The sequence below is a fragment of the Saccopteryx bilineata genome, chromosome 8 (genome assembly GCF_036850765.1).
Source record: "Saccopteryx bilineata isolate mSacBil1 chromosome 8, mSacBil1_pri_phased_curated, whole genome shotgun sequence".
Classification (NCBI taxonomy): Eukaryota; Metazoa; Chordata; class Mammalia; order Chiroptera; family Emballonuridae; genus Saccopteryx; species Saccopteryx bilineata.
In genome coordinates, this window is record NC_089497.1 from 68,626,100 (window position 1) to 68,638,786 (window position 12,687).

Here is a 12,687-nt window from a genome sequence, read left to right on the forward strand (position 1 = left end):
AATAGAAAGGAATGAAGCACTAATATAACATGGATGAACTTTGAAAACCTCGTAAGAAGCTAAAGAAGCTAGTCATTAAAAAAAACCTATACCTTGAATGATTTCATTTCTATGAAATGATCAGAACAGGCTAATCTGAATATAGAAAAATCACATTAGTTGTTGCCCAGGGATGGCGGCGGGGGAGGGAGCTGAGGGGAAATGAGGATCGGCTGCTAATGGATATGGGGTTTCCCTCTGCAGCGATGAAATGTTCTAAAATTGATCATGGTGAGGGCTGAACAACTCTCTAAATACACAGTACTAAAAATCACTGAAGAGGAAAGAGAGAGAGATGTTGGGGGGGGGGTAGAGAAAGAGCGCAAGTGAGCATCCGCCCCCAGGTAATTCCAATCTTAAAGTCTATTTATGGAGACCAGTTTCTGACCCACACACTGTATCTTGGATAGTAACTCACCTTCTAGATTCCTTAGGGGCAAAGATGGCATCTTCTAAATCTTTCCTTCCTCCATATCCTTGAGGAATAATAACTAACACAGAGCAGAAAAGTGATACCTTTACAATTTTTTAAAGTAAAAGAGTGTTTGGGGGGGAAAGTTGTTTATTTTAATTAAAATTGCAAGGGTCAGGCTGCCAGCTTGGCAGAATTGGCCATCTTGACTATCTCGATTCATCTGAACTACCCAAGTAATTAATTCAGTGGTAGCACATCAAGAGAGGGTAGGTAGACAGTGCAAACCAAACTGACCAGTTCTGCCGTCCAAGGTGTGGTTGCTTCATCATATACCATTAGATGTGGCCTCTCGCCCTTAGGAGCCATTCTTTTGGCAGTTCCTCAGGACATGGCTCTGCTTTGACTGACTTTGTTTACTAAATAAATTAATTCCTACTTCTGGAGCAGCTTCAATTTTTAAACAGAAAGCCATCTATTGACAGTCACTGATACACAGGATTTTATTGTTTGATATTAAACAATTAAGAGTTATTGTTTTTTCCCTACAAGTACACTATACATGAAAATAAATATAATCTAGAACACAGCCACTAGGAGTGAAGAGAGGGAAATTCTATAGCCACTCTCGGTCTTAAAGGGACAGTTTTACTTTACTAAATCCATAATGCAGACTATATTTCTTGCATGGAAATAAAGCTTTCTCTCAGCAAAACATATATAAAAAAACCAGAATCTGATCATCATCTCTTATGATGAGTCTGATTATTAAACATTTTTTTTTAATCCTAAGAATTCAGTCTTTTTATCTGGCAATGATCTAGTAGAGTTCAATAATTTAAAATTACTCTGAAATTGCTACTTTCAACAAAGTCTTGGAAGGTACACACCAAAAATTTTTGAAATAAGTTTAGAAGTTTACAAAGATAGGAAACTATATCATTTGTTTAACCCGGTACATTTAAAAATAGCAAAATATGAAACCATAGTTGTCTGAATATAGGACAAAGATCTGGTTCAGAATTAGGCAGAAGCTCTCCCTTTGTAACACTAGTGAGTTTAAATGAACTCAGAAAAACAAGGAGTGAGGGCAATGCCAAGATGAGAAACAAAACAGAATTCTAAATCCTCAGGTAATTGTGAAATGAAATGAGTTTATAGTTGGAAGAGTCATTAATAAGGAAATTCTAAAGATATCATTAGAGCCATAATCTAGACGCCTTGTTTCACGAGAAAAGATTAGAATATGAAATTCTCAAAACTAAATATTGATTATACAAGGTAAACATGACAAGGCTAGGTGATAAGAAATAACAAATATTTTGCTTCCTCTCTCACTAGAAAGGACAACCAGGTACATGCTAGAATATAAATTGCTCAAAGTGAGGCAGTTGAAAAATGCTATTGGATTATTCAGGTTCAGGAGCTGCCCAGGGCGGAACGTGTCACAATGTCACATCTCTCTTCTTTACTATCATAATTTTCACCAGAATAAACTAGAGCCTTGGAAAAAATATTCAATCACAAACACTAACTTTTTGTTAAAACTCCAAGCAAACTATCAAACTAACTGAATACAGTGAACATATCAGAACTTTTCCATGTTTCCCAAACACTGTCGAATAAACTATTTTCAGTATCTTAGAAAAATAGTCATGTGTGTATTCACACAATATAATTATGGGATATATTAAGAAACCTTAGTTTTCATTAGGGGATATGAGAAAGTCAGAATTTAAGAATAATTTCCCTTTTGCCTCTGGTGTAGGTTTTTAGGTTCTTGAAAATATAAATAAAATATGCAGAGTGACATAAAGAGCTACAAATACGTATAAACACACCACTACAGCTCCCATAATAAAAGCTTTTGGGGGAAATGGTTGGACAAGTATTCGTCTACCCCAAATTACAATCTCAAGATATTGGTTGTTACACAATTACACAATTTTGAAACAAGAACAAGGTGAAGGGTGAGAAACAACAGAAAGGACAGTAGGAAGGAAGACAAGTGGTCAGCAGGACAGAGCCTGCTCCTTCTAGCTGGCCCAGCTTTCCCCAGCACCTTTCTGGTATCAGTTCCAGGCTTTTCCTTCAATACAATCCGCATCATCGCGCCGAGAAATGAATCTCCCTTTAAGGAAAGCCAAGCCAGCATCCAGAGGTAACGTGCAGAACCGTAAATGAAAAATGTCCACGTCTAGCAGGCAAACAAGCAAAGGAAAACCAGCTGTCACTTTCAGAGGCTCCTAGCTGTAACGGGGGTTTCAGGTTTCTCTCTGTCTCTGTCTGTCTGTCTCTCTCGATAATATCAGCTTTTTAATCACCTCAAATCCCAAACACATTCTCCATCTGTCCTTGTGAAATATATGCTGAGGAAACAGAAAAATAGAGTGCGATACTCACAACAATGAAGAATTCCTACACATGCAGTTCCATTTTCTTGCTTTAAAGAGATGAAAGATTAATTTAAAAAGCCTTGCAGAATTGGAAAAATAAAGGGGTGGGGAATTCCACCCACACAATCCAACAGCCCACCGCAAAGGAGCCCGAAGGCTTGCTGACGTCACAGATTCATGAATGGATGTAAATTGGTCTGGTTTAGGATTCCGCACAGACTACTGTGGTGTGTGCCATGAAAAAAAAGGGAGGGTCCAGAGCAGTTCCGGCCAATAGGCTTCAGGCAGGAATGGCCTGCCTCCTTTTAGGAGGAATCTGGTCACAGAATAAACAGAGCCTGCCAATCAGGCGTCTGCCACGGCCTCAAGACAGACTGGCAGCTTGAGGAGGGTGAGAGGGTGAGAGGGTGAGCGGCTGAGAGGCTGAGAGAGAGAGAGAGAGAGAGAGAGAGTCGTTGTGATAGAGGAGGGTGTGTGTGTGTGTGTGTGTACCTGTGCTAGGCGGGTGTGTATTTTCAAGCTGTGATAGTCACGAAAACATTATTGCTATTGAATCAGAGGATCAAAATAGAATTTAAATGAAATCAATTCTACCAAAAATGGATATAGAGAAATGAAATTCTTATTTGTTAAAGCTATTTTCTTTAACGCTTTTCTTGCTCTTCAGCAATGTGCTTGAACTGGTGATTTAAAAAAAAAAATCAAAGTCAGGGAAATAGTTTCCAAAACTGATGACCAAGGGACATGTTTGCCCTGCACACCAAGACTTGTCAGAGCAAAATAGTAGGAAAACAACTTAGTGACTAAGGAAATAACAATATGTAAGACAATATTACATAAATATAATTGTTTTGTAGAACAATATCATCTTGCTGACCTTTGTGATGCATCAAAAGTGGGTGTGGAAGAGTAATTTATTGCTACTTTTTAATTAGGTAGAACATTTCCTCATTGGTTTAATGAACTTCTAACATTCCACTCAGACACAGCTCCCAAAGAGCTCTTAATGAATCTTGGAGCAAATTTTGATTTTAGTAAAATATCTCATTTTTAACAGCTAAAACAATTGTATTAAATTCATCCAAGAGTTCATGACATTTGAAAAAATTAAACTTTAACAGTTTTATTAAAGTATAATTGATATACAAAGACTATACATATTTAATATGTAAAATTTGATGAGTTTGAACCTATGCAAACATCTGTGATACTATTACCATAGTCAAGGTAGTAAACTTATCTAACATCTTTAAGAGTTTCCCTGTGTTCTTTTGTGGATTCTTTGTTGTTTTTGGTTTTGGTTTTTGTGGTAAGAACACTTAACATGAGATCACACTCTTAGCAAATTTTGAAGTACACAATAAAATATTGTGTTGTAACTATAGGCACTATGTTTATAGCACATCTTTAGAACTTATTCATCTAGCATAACTGAAACTTTATACCTTTTGAATAACAACTCCCCATTTCCTCTTCCCAGCTCCTGGCAGTCACTATTGTATTCTCTGTTTCTATGAGTTTGGCTATATGATTTCGCACACAAGTAGAATCATGCAGTATTTGTCTTTTTTGAGACTGGATTATTTCACTTAATATAATGTCTTCCGGGTTCATCCATGTTATCAAAAAACATCAGGATTTCCTTCTTTTTCATGACTGAATAATATTCCTTTGTATGTATATCCCACACTTTCTTTATTCATTCATCATCTGCAACTGACACTTGGGATTATTCCCATTCTTAGTCATTGGAAATATGCTGCAATGAACATGGGATTATGAATATCTCTTCAAGATCCTGAGTCAAAATTTTAATACATATACCCAGAAATGAGATAGCTGGATCTATTTTACTTTTATGAGGAAGCTCCATACTGTTTATCATAGCTGCTGCACCATTTACATTCCTACTAACCTCACCAACAAAGTTGTACAAGGGTTCTAATTTCTTCACAACCTTGCCAATACTATTTTCTATTCTTTAATAATAGCCAACCTAAGAAGTATGAGGTAATATCTTATTGTAGTTTTGATCCATATTTTCCTGATAATTAATGATCTTAGGCTTCTTTTCATATACCTGTTGGCCATTTGTATGTCTTATTTGGAATAGACATGTCTATTCAAGCTCTTTACCCATCCTTCACAATGGTCTTGGCAATAATTTCCTGGATATAACATCAAAAGCACAGGCAACAGAAACAAAAATATATAAATGGGACTACATCAAAATAAAAAGCTTCTGCATAGCAAAGAAAAAAATCAATGAAATGAAAAGAGTCCTACAAAATATCTGCAAACCATATATCTGATTAGGGGTTAATTTCAAAATACATAAGGAACCTCAATAGCACAAACACAAATAACTTGTGACATTTCTTTACTATTTAAAGAAGTTCAAAATTACACAAAAGTGGAGATTAATATAATTTGCAGCCCCTGTGTCCTATCACTTTGTTCCACAATTACCAATACTTTCCTAATAGTGATCACAACTTTTTGAATTTGGGAAATGGCCTTAAGTCCTTGAACCTGGAACAATAGTGATTAATAAAGGCCTCAGTTATGAAGTGTCCGGTGACCAGGAACATTCTGAACAGAGATCTGTTCTCTCAGTCAGATTATTTGTACAGCTGAGAGAAGGAAAACATTTGCCTCTTTCTTATGGAGAATTCAAACCTGACACTGGTAAATATTGCACACTGCTTAGCTTATTTGGAAAAAGAAAACTTTCCAGCAAAGATGTTCAGTGTGCTGTTCTATATACTAAAGCAATAGAATATCATTGGCAAACATCACGCTCAACAAATTTCTCTGCAGGAGCTTACTGTGGAATATCATTATGGAAAAAAATAAACTGAAGAAATTTAACCATGTAAGATGGGAGTGCTCAAAACCAATGCAGTACTGGTATTTTCTTCATAGGCCTGAGGGCACCACATCGGCCTATAGCAATATGTCCATGTATTCACATTATTTTAGAATCTACAAGTGGAATGACAAAAAAGAAAAGACATCTGTTTCTTTTAACAGCAGTCAAAACCAACCAGGATATGCTAAACAAATCAGATTTACAGAAAAAAATTTCTTCCAAAATATTACAGACTAACTCATAGAAGGCAAGCAACCTCTTTGTGGACTATGTCAATAAAATGGCTAATCTGTTACAAAAGCTTACATTTGCTGTAAGGTTTAACAGCACTATTTTTTTTTTTTTTTGACAGAGACAGAGGCAGAGAGAGGAACAGATAGGGACAGACAGACAGGAAGGGAGATGAGAAGCATCAATTCTTTGTTGTGGCACCTTAGTTGTTTATTGATTGGTTTCTCATCTGTGCCTTGACTGGGGGGCTACAGCAGACCGAGTGACCCCTTGCTCGAGCCAGCAACCTTGGGCTTCAAGCCAGCAATCTTTGGGCTCAAGTTAGCGACCATGAGATCATGTCAATGATCCTATATTCAAGCCAGCAACCCCACACTACTAAAGCTGTTGAGCCCTTGCTCAAACCAGATGAGCCCTCACTCAAACCAGCGACCTCGGGGTTTCGAATCTGGGTCTTCTGTGTCCCAGTCCAACACGCTATCCACTGCACCACTGCCTGGTCAGGCTTGACGGCACTATCTTTAGAAACAATAAATCCACCAGGGGTCGGGGTAGTCTCTGAAGCAAATCAACAAAACAGTCTAAGAACGCTTCCAATAACTGCCACCTGAGATGTTGGTTCATGTAATCTGGCAAATAAAAACTAGCCGTTCTATGGACTTGCCATTATAGTAAACTGAACTCAGTCTGGGTGAACATGCTTCCCAGTACTGCAAAAATATTAACTGGGCCAACAAAACTTTCTCCATGTCAAATATCACAGGAAATCATTAGAAAGATAAGTTGTCTTTCCAGATTACTAAAGCTGTAGCAGTCATTTTCGGAGGAAGCCATTGTTGTTTTAGGGACAGAAGGAAGGCAGGGAGAGAGGGCCATGAAAAATCCCCGTCCCAGAGCAACGATGCTGGGAAAGGTCCTGTGCTGATGGAAATGCTCTATCATTCGCTGGCTGAGACAGTAGCCAGATGTGGCTACTGAGCATTTGAAAGGTGTCTAGGAACTGAATTTTAAATTTTACTTAATTTTAATTAACTTAAAAAATAAATAGTCGGCCTGACCTGTGGTGGCGCAGTGGATAGAGCGTCGACCTGGAAATGCTGAGGTCGCCAGTTCGAAACCCTGGGCTTGCCTGGTCAAGGCACATATGGGAGTTGATGCTTCCAGCTCCTCCCCCCTGTCTCTCTCTCTCTCTCTCTCTCTCTCTCTCTCCCCTCTCTAAAATGAATAAATAAAATTAAAAAAAAAATTAAAAAAAAAAAATAAATAGTCACATGTGGCTGGTGGCTACAGTATGGGACACAGTAATTTGAGAGATATCAAGCCAAGTCTCATCATTACAAGTAATTTTTTTATTTCAGCATGTGGACAGGCTAAGTGTAGAAGACTACAAAGTCACTATCAAGGTGAGAAAGCTCTTTTAAGAAGCAAATGAACCTTTTCTTTTTTTTTCTAATTTTTATTTATTTATTCATTTTAGAGAGGAGAGAGAAAGGGAGAGAGAGAGACAGAGAGGGAGAGAGATAGAGAGAAGGTGGGGAGGAGCTAGAAGCATCAACTCCCATATGTGCCTTGACCAGGCAAGCCCAGGGTTTCGAACTGGCGACCTCAGCATTTCCAGGTCGACGCTTTATCCACTGTGCCACCACAGGTCAGGCCAAATGAACCTTTTTTTTTTTTTTTTTTTTATTCATTTTAGAGAGGAGAGAGAAAGGGAGAGAGAGAGACAGAGAGGGAGAGAGAGAGGAGAGACAGAGAGAGAAGGTAGGGAGGAGCTGGAAGCATCAACTCCCATATGTGCCTTGACCAGGCAAGCCCAGGGTTTTGAACCGGTGACCTCAGCATTTCCAGGTCGACGCTTTATCCACTGAGCCACCACAGGTCAGGCCAAATGAACCTTTTCAACTTCAATTATGACTAGATCACTCTGGTCTCATTCCTAAGAAGACATTCAAAACTCATGATTAGAAAAAAACTTAAGAATAGAAATTAAGGTATAATTATTCTGATATAAAAATATGGGTTTTTATTTGAGAAAAAATGTGTTTTTTACAGAAAAATAACTTATTTAAGCTAGAATCTGATAAAAATCCAAAGTATTATGACCCTGTGGCAATTTTTGTCAGAAATACGAGGATAAAAAATAATATAATGACCTCAAATGCCAATGCATTGAAGATTTAGATTTCTTTTATAGGCAACACTGTATAGTAGTTAAAATCCATTAAAAATTTTGGTTCAGATCTTGTTGCTGCCACTTATTAGTTACATAAAGTCAGGGAAACCTGCGTTTCATTTTCTCATTATTAAAATGAGGCTAATAATAGGCTGTGCCTGTTTTGTGGAAGGTAAATAAAATAACACATGTAAAGAGTCTGGCACAACACCTGCATATAGAAGATACTCAGTGAATAATACTGGTAGCAGTTTTTGTTTTATTGCTATTATTTAAAAACCATGGACCCTTCTGCTCTCTCAATAAGAAAGATTTTAGCCCTGGCCAGTTGGCTCAGCGGTAGAGCATTGCCCGGTGTATGGAAGTCCCAGGTTCAATTCCTGGTCAGGGCACACAGGACTGGCAATTATCTGCTTCTCCACACCTCCCCTTTCTCTCTCTCTTTCTCCTCCCACAGCCATAGCTTAAATGGTTTGAGCAAGTTAACCCCAGGCACTGACAATGGCTCCATGGCCTGGCCTCAGGTGCTAAAAAAAAAAAAAAATCAATTAGTTGCCTAGCAACAGAGCAACTCCCCAGATGGGCAGAGCATCACCACACAGAGGACTTGCTGGGGGGGGGGGGGGACATACAGGAGTATGTCTCTCTGCTTTCCACTTAATGTTATAAAAAGAAAAGATTTCATCAACTGTGCAGTTCCAACAATAAAAACCAAAGAAAAGAACACAAAATCTTTATTTTGCTATAATAAAGCCTGAACAGATCTTAGCAGGAAATTTTAAAAATATGTATTAGTGATACATCTTTCCCCCAAAAAGCTTATTCAAATCATTTTCCTTTGGGAAGCTGGGAAATACTCTCTAGTCTATGAGATTCTGAAGCAGAGGGGGGAAACCCTCACTCAGTAAGTTAAACTATTTGACCAAAAACCCTCTTTATAAAAACTAACTAAATAAAAAAGCTAAATTTTTTTCTATAAAGATGTAGTCTGTATGCAATGATATGAACTAATACAAAAAACAGTCTGTCTACAAGGTGGGAAAGCCCTGGCTGATGGCTCAGTGGATAGAGTTTGGGCCCAGTGTATGGATATCCTGGGTTTGATTCCCAGTCAGGGCATACGGGAGAAGCAACCATCTGCTTCCTTCCCCCTCCCATTCCCCCTACTTTCCCTCTTTCCCTCCTGCAGCCAGTGGCTCAATTGGAGAGTGGACCCAGATGCTGAGAATAGCTCAGTTGGTCTGACACATCAGCCTCAGGCACTAAAAATAGCTCAGTATTCGAAGATCATCTCTAGATGGGGTTGCTGGATGGATCCCAGTAGGGGTGCATGTGGGAGTCTGCCTCACTAACTCCCCTCCTCTCACCTGAAAAAATAAAAATAAGTAAAACTAAGGTGGGAACACTGCTCAGAATTTTCCATTTCGATCCATATCAGAATATTAATCCTAACTTTCCCTGTTTTCAAAGCATATGGATTCTTAGTAATGATTTCAATATTCAATGTTCACAATGCAATATTCAAAAACCTCAGCAGACTATTACTTCAATTTTCTGTTGTTGCTATCCAGCTCCCATTAAATGCCTACGTGAGAAAGCGATTTTTGAGAAACATCTAAGGAAAAACATTCTTATAAGTACCACTAAAATCAACCCTTGTATCAGGAACAAGCTACATAGGATAAACATTGTCAGCTACTACCCTTTAGAATCACTATCATTAAGTTACATTTTAATGTTACGGTGTACTTTTATCATGTTGTTTCTGTGTTGTCCATTATCCTGCATGATGCAACATGTAAGAAATTCATAAGGGAAGTCATTTTAAAACTTACTACCAGGGAAAAGATTTTTTGTTGTTGAAGATTTATTAGTCATTCATCTTTTAGATGGTAATAATTTAATCCACTAATTTCCATTTTTTGTCCCTGCTTCTGGGAAGCTCAGAGCCAAGTATATGCTTAAGTCAATCTATCTACTTATACCTATCTACACTTTATTTTAGCTTTTGTGTTATATTGAGTATATTTGCTTTTTAATTCTTGCTTTGGGTTTGAGCTCATTTTTGTTAACCTTATTGTACATATACTTCATGATAAGCACTTCAAATCCCTTTTGAAAAGGTACACTATAAATAAAAATGTAGACTAAATACGTATCTATTAACTTAAAAAAAACTGCAAGTCTCATGTTGGTAAATCCTACAATCATCTTCATGATAAAATAAAACTCTAAAGTAAAGGTCACACATTTATGGCAAACTTTGAAGAATATCATGAGGTAAGTGGATTTGAAGTCTTCAATATTTTTTATCAAAAGATAATGAAATAGCCTGACCTGTGGTGGCGCAGTGGATAAAGCGTCGACCTAGAAATGCTGAGGTCGCCGGTTCAAAACCCTGGGCTTGCCTGGTCAAGGCACATATGGGAGTTGATGCTTCCAGCTCCTCCCCCCTTCTCTCTCTCTGTCTCTCTCTCCTCTCCCTCTCTCTTCTTTCTATAAATGAATAAATAAAATAAAATAAATTAAAAAAAAAAAGATAATGAAATATACAGTCAGTTGAAGAAGAGAAATTGCTGGAAATTTTATATGCTATTTAGAATAAATCTTAATAGCTTAATGAAGTTTTAATGTTTTATCTCTGTCAAAAGGATGACTAAAAATGGAATATATAAAAATTCTTCTCTAATCGATAATGAAAATGCATTGAAACAAACCAAAAGCAAATGGATTTCTCAATTAATAAAATATTTAACACCCCTAACATACATTACTCCATAATAGTCAAATTCTGGCATGGTACCATAAACCAAACTTTTGGGAGACTAAAAACAGTATCTTGAGTTTATAAAGGCACTTAACATACTGAGAGAATAAAAGGAAACTTTCTATATTACTACTTACTCACATAAAATTTGTGCTACTTTCTGAGAGGTCATGTTAAAAAAAAAAAGTCACCTAGCTTCTATTCTTCTGATCCTGTTTTAATTACCCCTTTTTTAGCTAGATATTATTTGGCATTTCCACTTTAGCCTTAGAGTACAGGCAACATAATTGGAAGATCAGAATATGGGAATAGTGGACATCTGCTTTTTTTTTTTGTCTGCCCCTGCATCTCCAACTTTCAGTCCAAGTGGTTCAGATGGTATCAACCCTACCTAAAGCTAGGGCTTCAAGAGTGACCCTGTGGCACAAGGCTGTCCAACTCACCCTCTTGGTCTTATGATGAGTGAAATAACAGACACATGACCTAAGCCAGCCAATGAGAATTATCCAAGCCATGCCCAGGACCTTTGCTGCAACTATTGGAGGCAGAGGGAGCATATTTGTCTAATCAGTATACTCGGTATAATGTAAGCAGAGAGCTGTCAGCTTTGTCCATACACAGGACAGAGAAAGCAGGCCTGAGAGATAAAGCAAAAAAGATTCCTAAAAACAGTAACTGAGCACCTAATTTCAGAGATGTCCAAAGCTAGTTACTCTGCTGGAGCTCCCAATGATGTAAGTCAATCACTCCCTTCCCTCTGACTCTCTTTTTTTTTTTTTTTTAAATAGGGAATATGTTTTTTTTTTTTTAATGTTTTTATTTATTTATTCATTTTTAGAGAGGAGAGAGAGAGGGCGAGAGACATAGAGGGAGAGAGAGGTGAGAGAGACAGAGAGAGAGAAGGGGGGAGGAGCTAGAAGCATCAACTCCCATATGTGCCTTGACCAGGCAAGCCCAGGGTTTCAAACCGGCGACCTCAGCATTTCCAGGTCAACGCTTTATCCACTGTGCCACCACAGGTCAGGCTGACTCTCTTTTTGGAGAACTTAAACCAGTTTGATATTAACTTTCAGCCAAAAGAGTCCCATTAACACAATGTCATTAACTGATTCTCTTCTGTCATACTCAAGACACCCCAATTACTATAACATTGCTTGTACTATGAAAGTTCTTTTTCTGATACTAAAAATTTCAATACATTGGTAGATTAACTTTCAAATTCTATTTTCTAACTCTCAGTGTTTGTGCTTTATTACTACCTTTGTCATTCTCAAATGTTTTTTAATTTTAATTTACTGTATGGTTTCAAGTGTCCCACTCAATATAATACCCTCTACACCACACATCATGCCCACATGCCCCTGCAAGGTCTCTTTCCAACCCCATTTCCCCAATGTGCCCCTCTCCCTACCTCCACTTCCCTTTTACTCTGGCTGTTGCTACCTTGTTATCTGTATAGAGATGTTGTGTGTGTATGATTTTGACTAATCCCTTCACCTTCTTTGATCCATCCCCTCTTCCTCCTTCCCTCTGACAGCTGTCCATCTGTTCCCTGTGTCCATGCCTCTGTTTCTACTTTGTTCCTCAGATTATTATGTTAATTAGATTCCAGATATAAGTGAGATCATATGGTATATATTTGTCTTTCTTTGCCTGGCTTATTTCACTTAGCATAATAATCTTCAGGTCCATCTATGCTGTTGCAAAAGCTAAGATTTCCTTCTTTTTTATGGCTGCATAGTATTCTATTGTGTATTTGTACCACAGCTTTTTTCTCCACTCATCCACTGATGAACA

At 37.8% G+C, this 12,687-nt stretch overlaps 1 protein-coding gene across 5 annotated transcripts in view; it reads right to left on the bottom strand.

The window, feature by feature from the left end:
• The window catches only part of MAP3K13 (mitogen-activated protein kinase kinase kinase 13), a 182,495-nt gene that overhangs the window by 98,901 nt on the left and 70,907 nt on the right, over positions 1 to 12,687 (bottom strand). Inside the window, exon 1 of one of the 5 annotated variants that reach the window (XM_066240645.1) lies at positions 10,461 to 10,575. The exons of 3 other annotated variants lie outside the window; for them this stretch is intronic. The gene's annotated coding sequence lies outside the window, so the exon portion shown is untranslated. Of the gene's footprint in view, positions 1 to 2,854; positions 3,075 to 10,460; positions 10,576 to 12,687 lie in introns of those variants that run through there. One more of the 5 variants, XM_066240641.1, reaches the window with a different exon arrangement.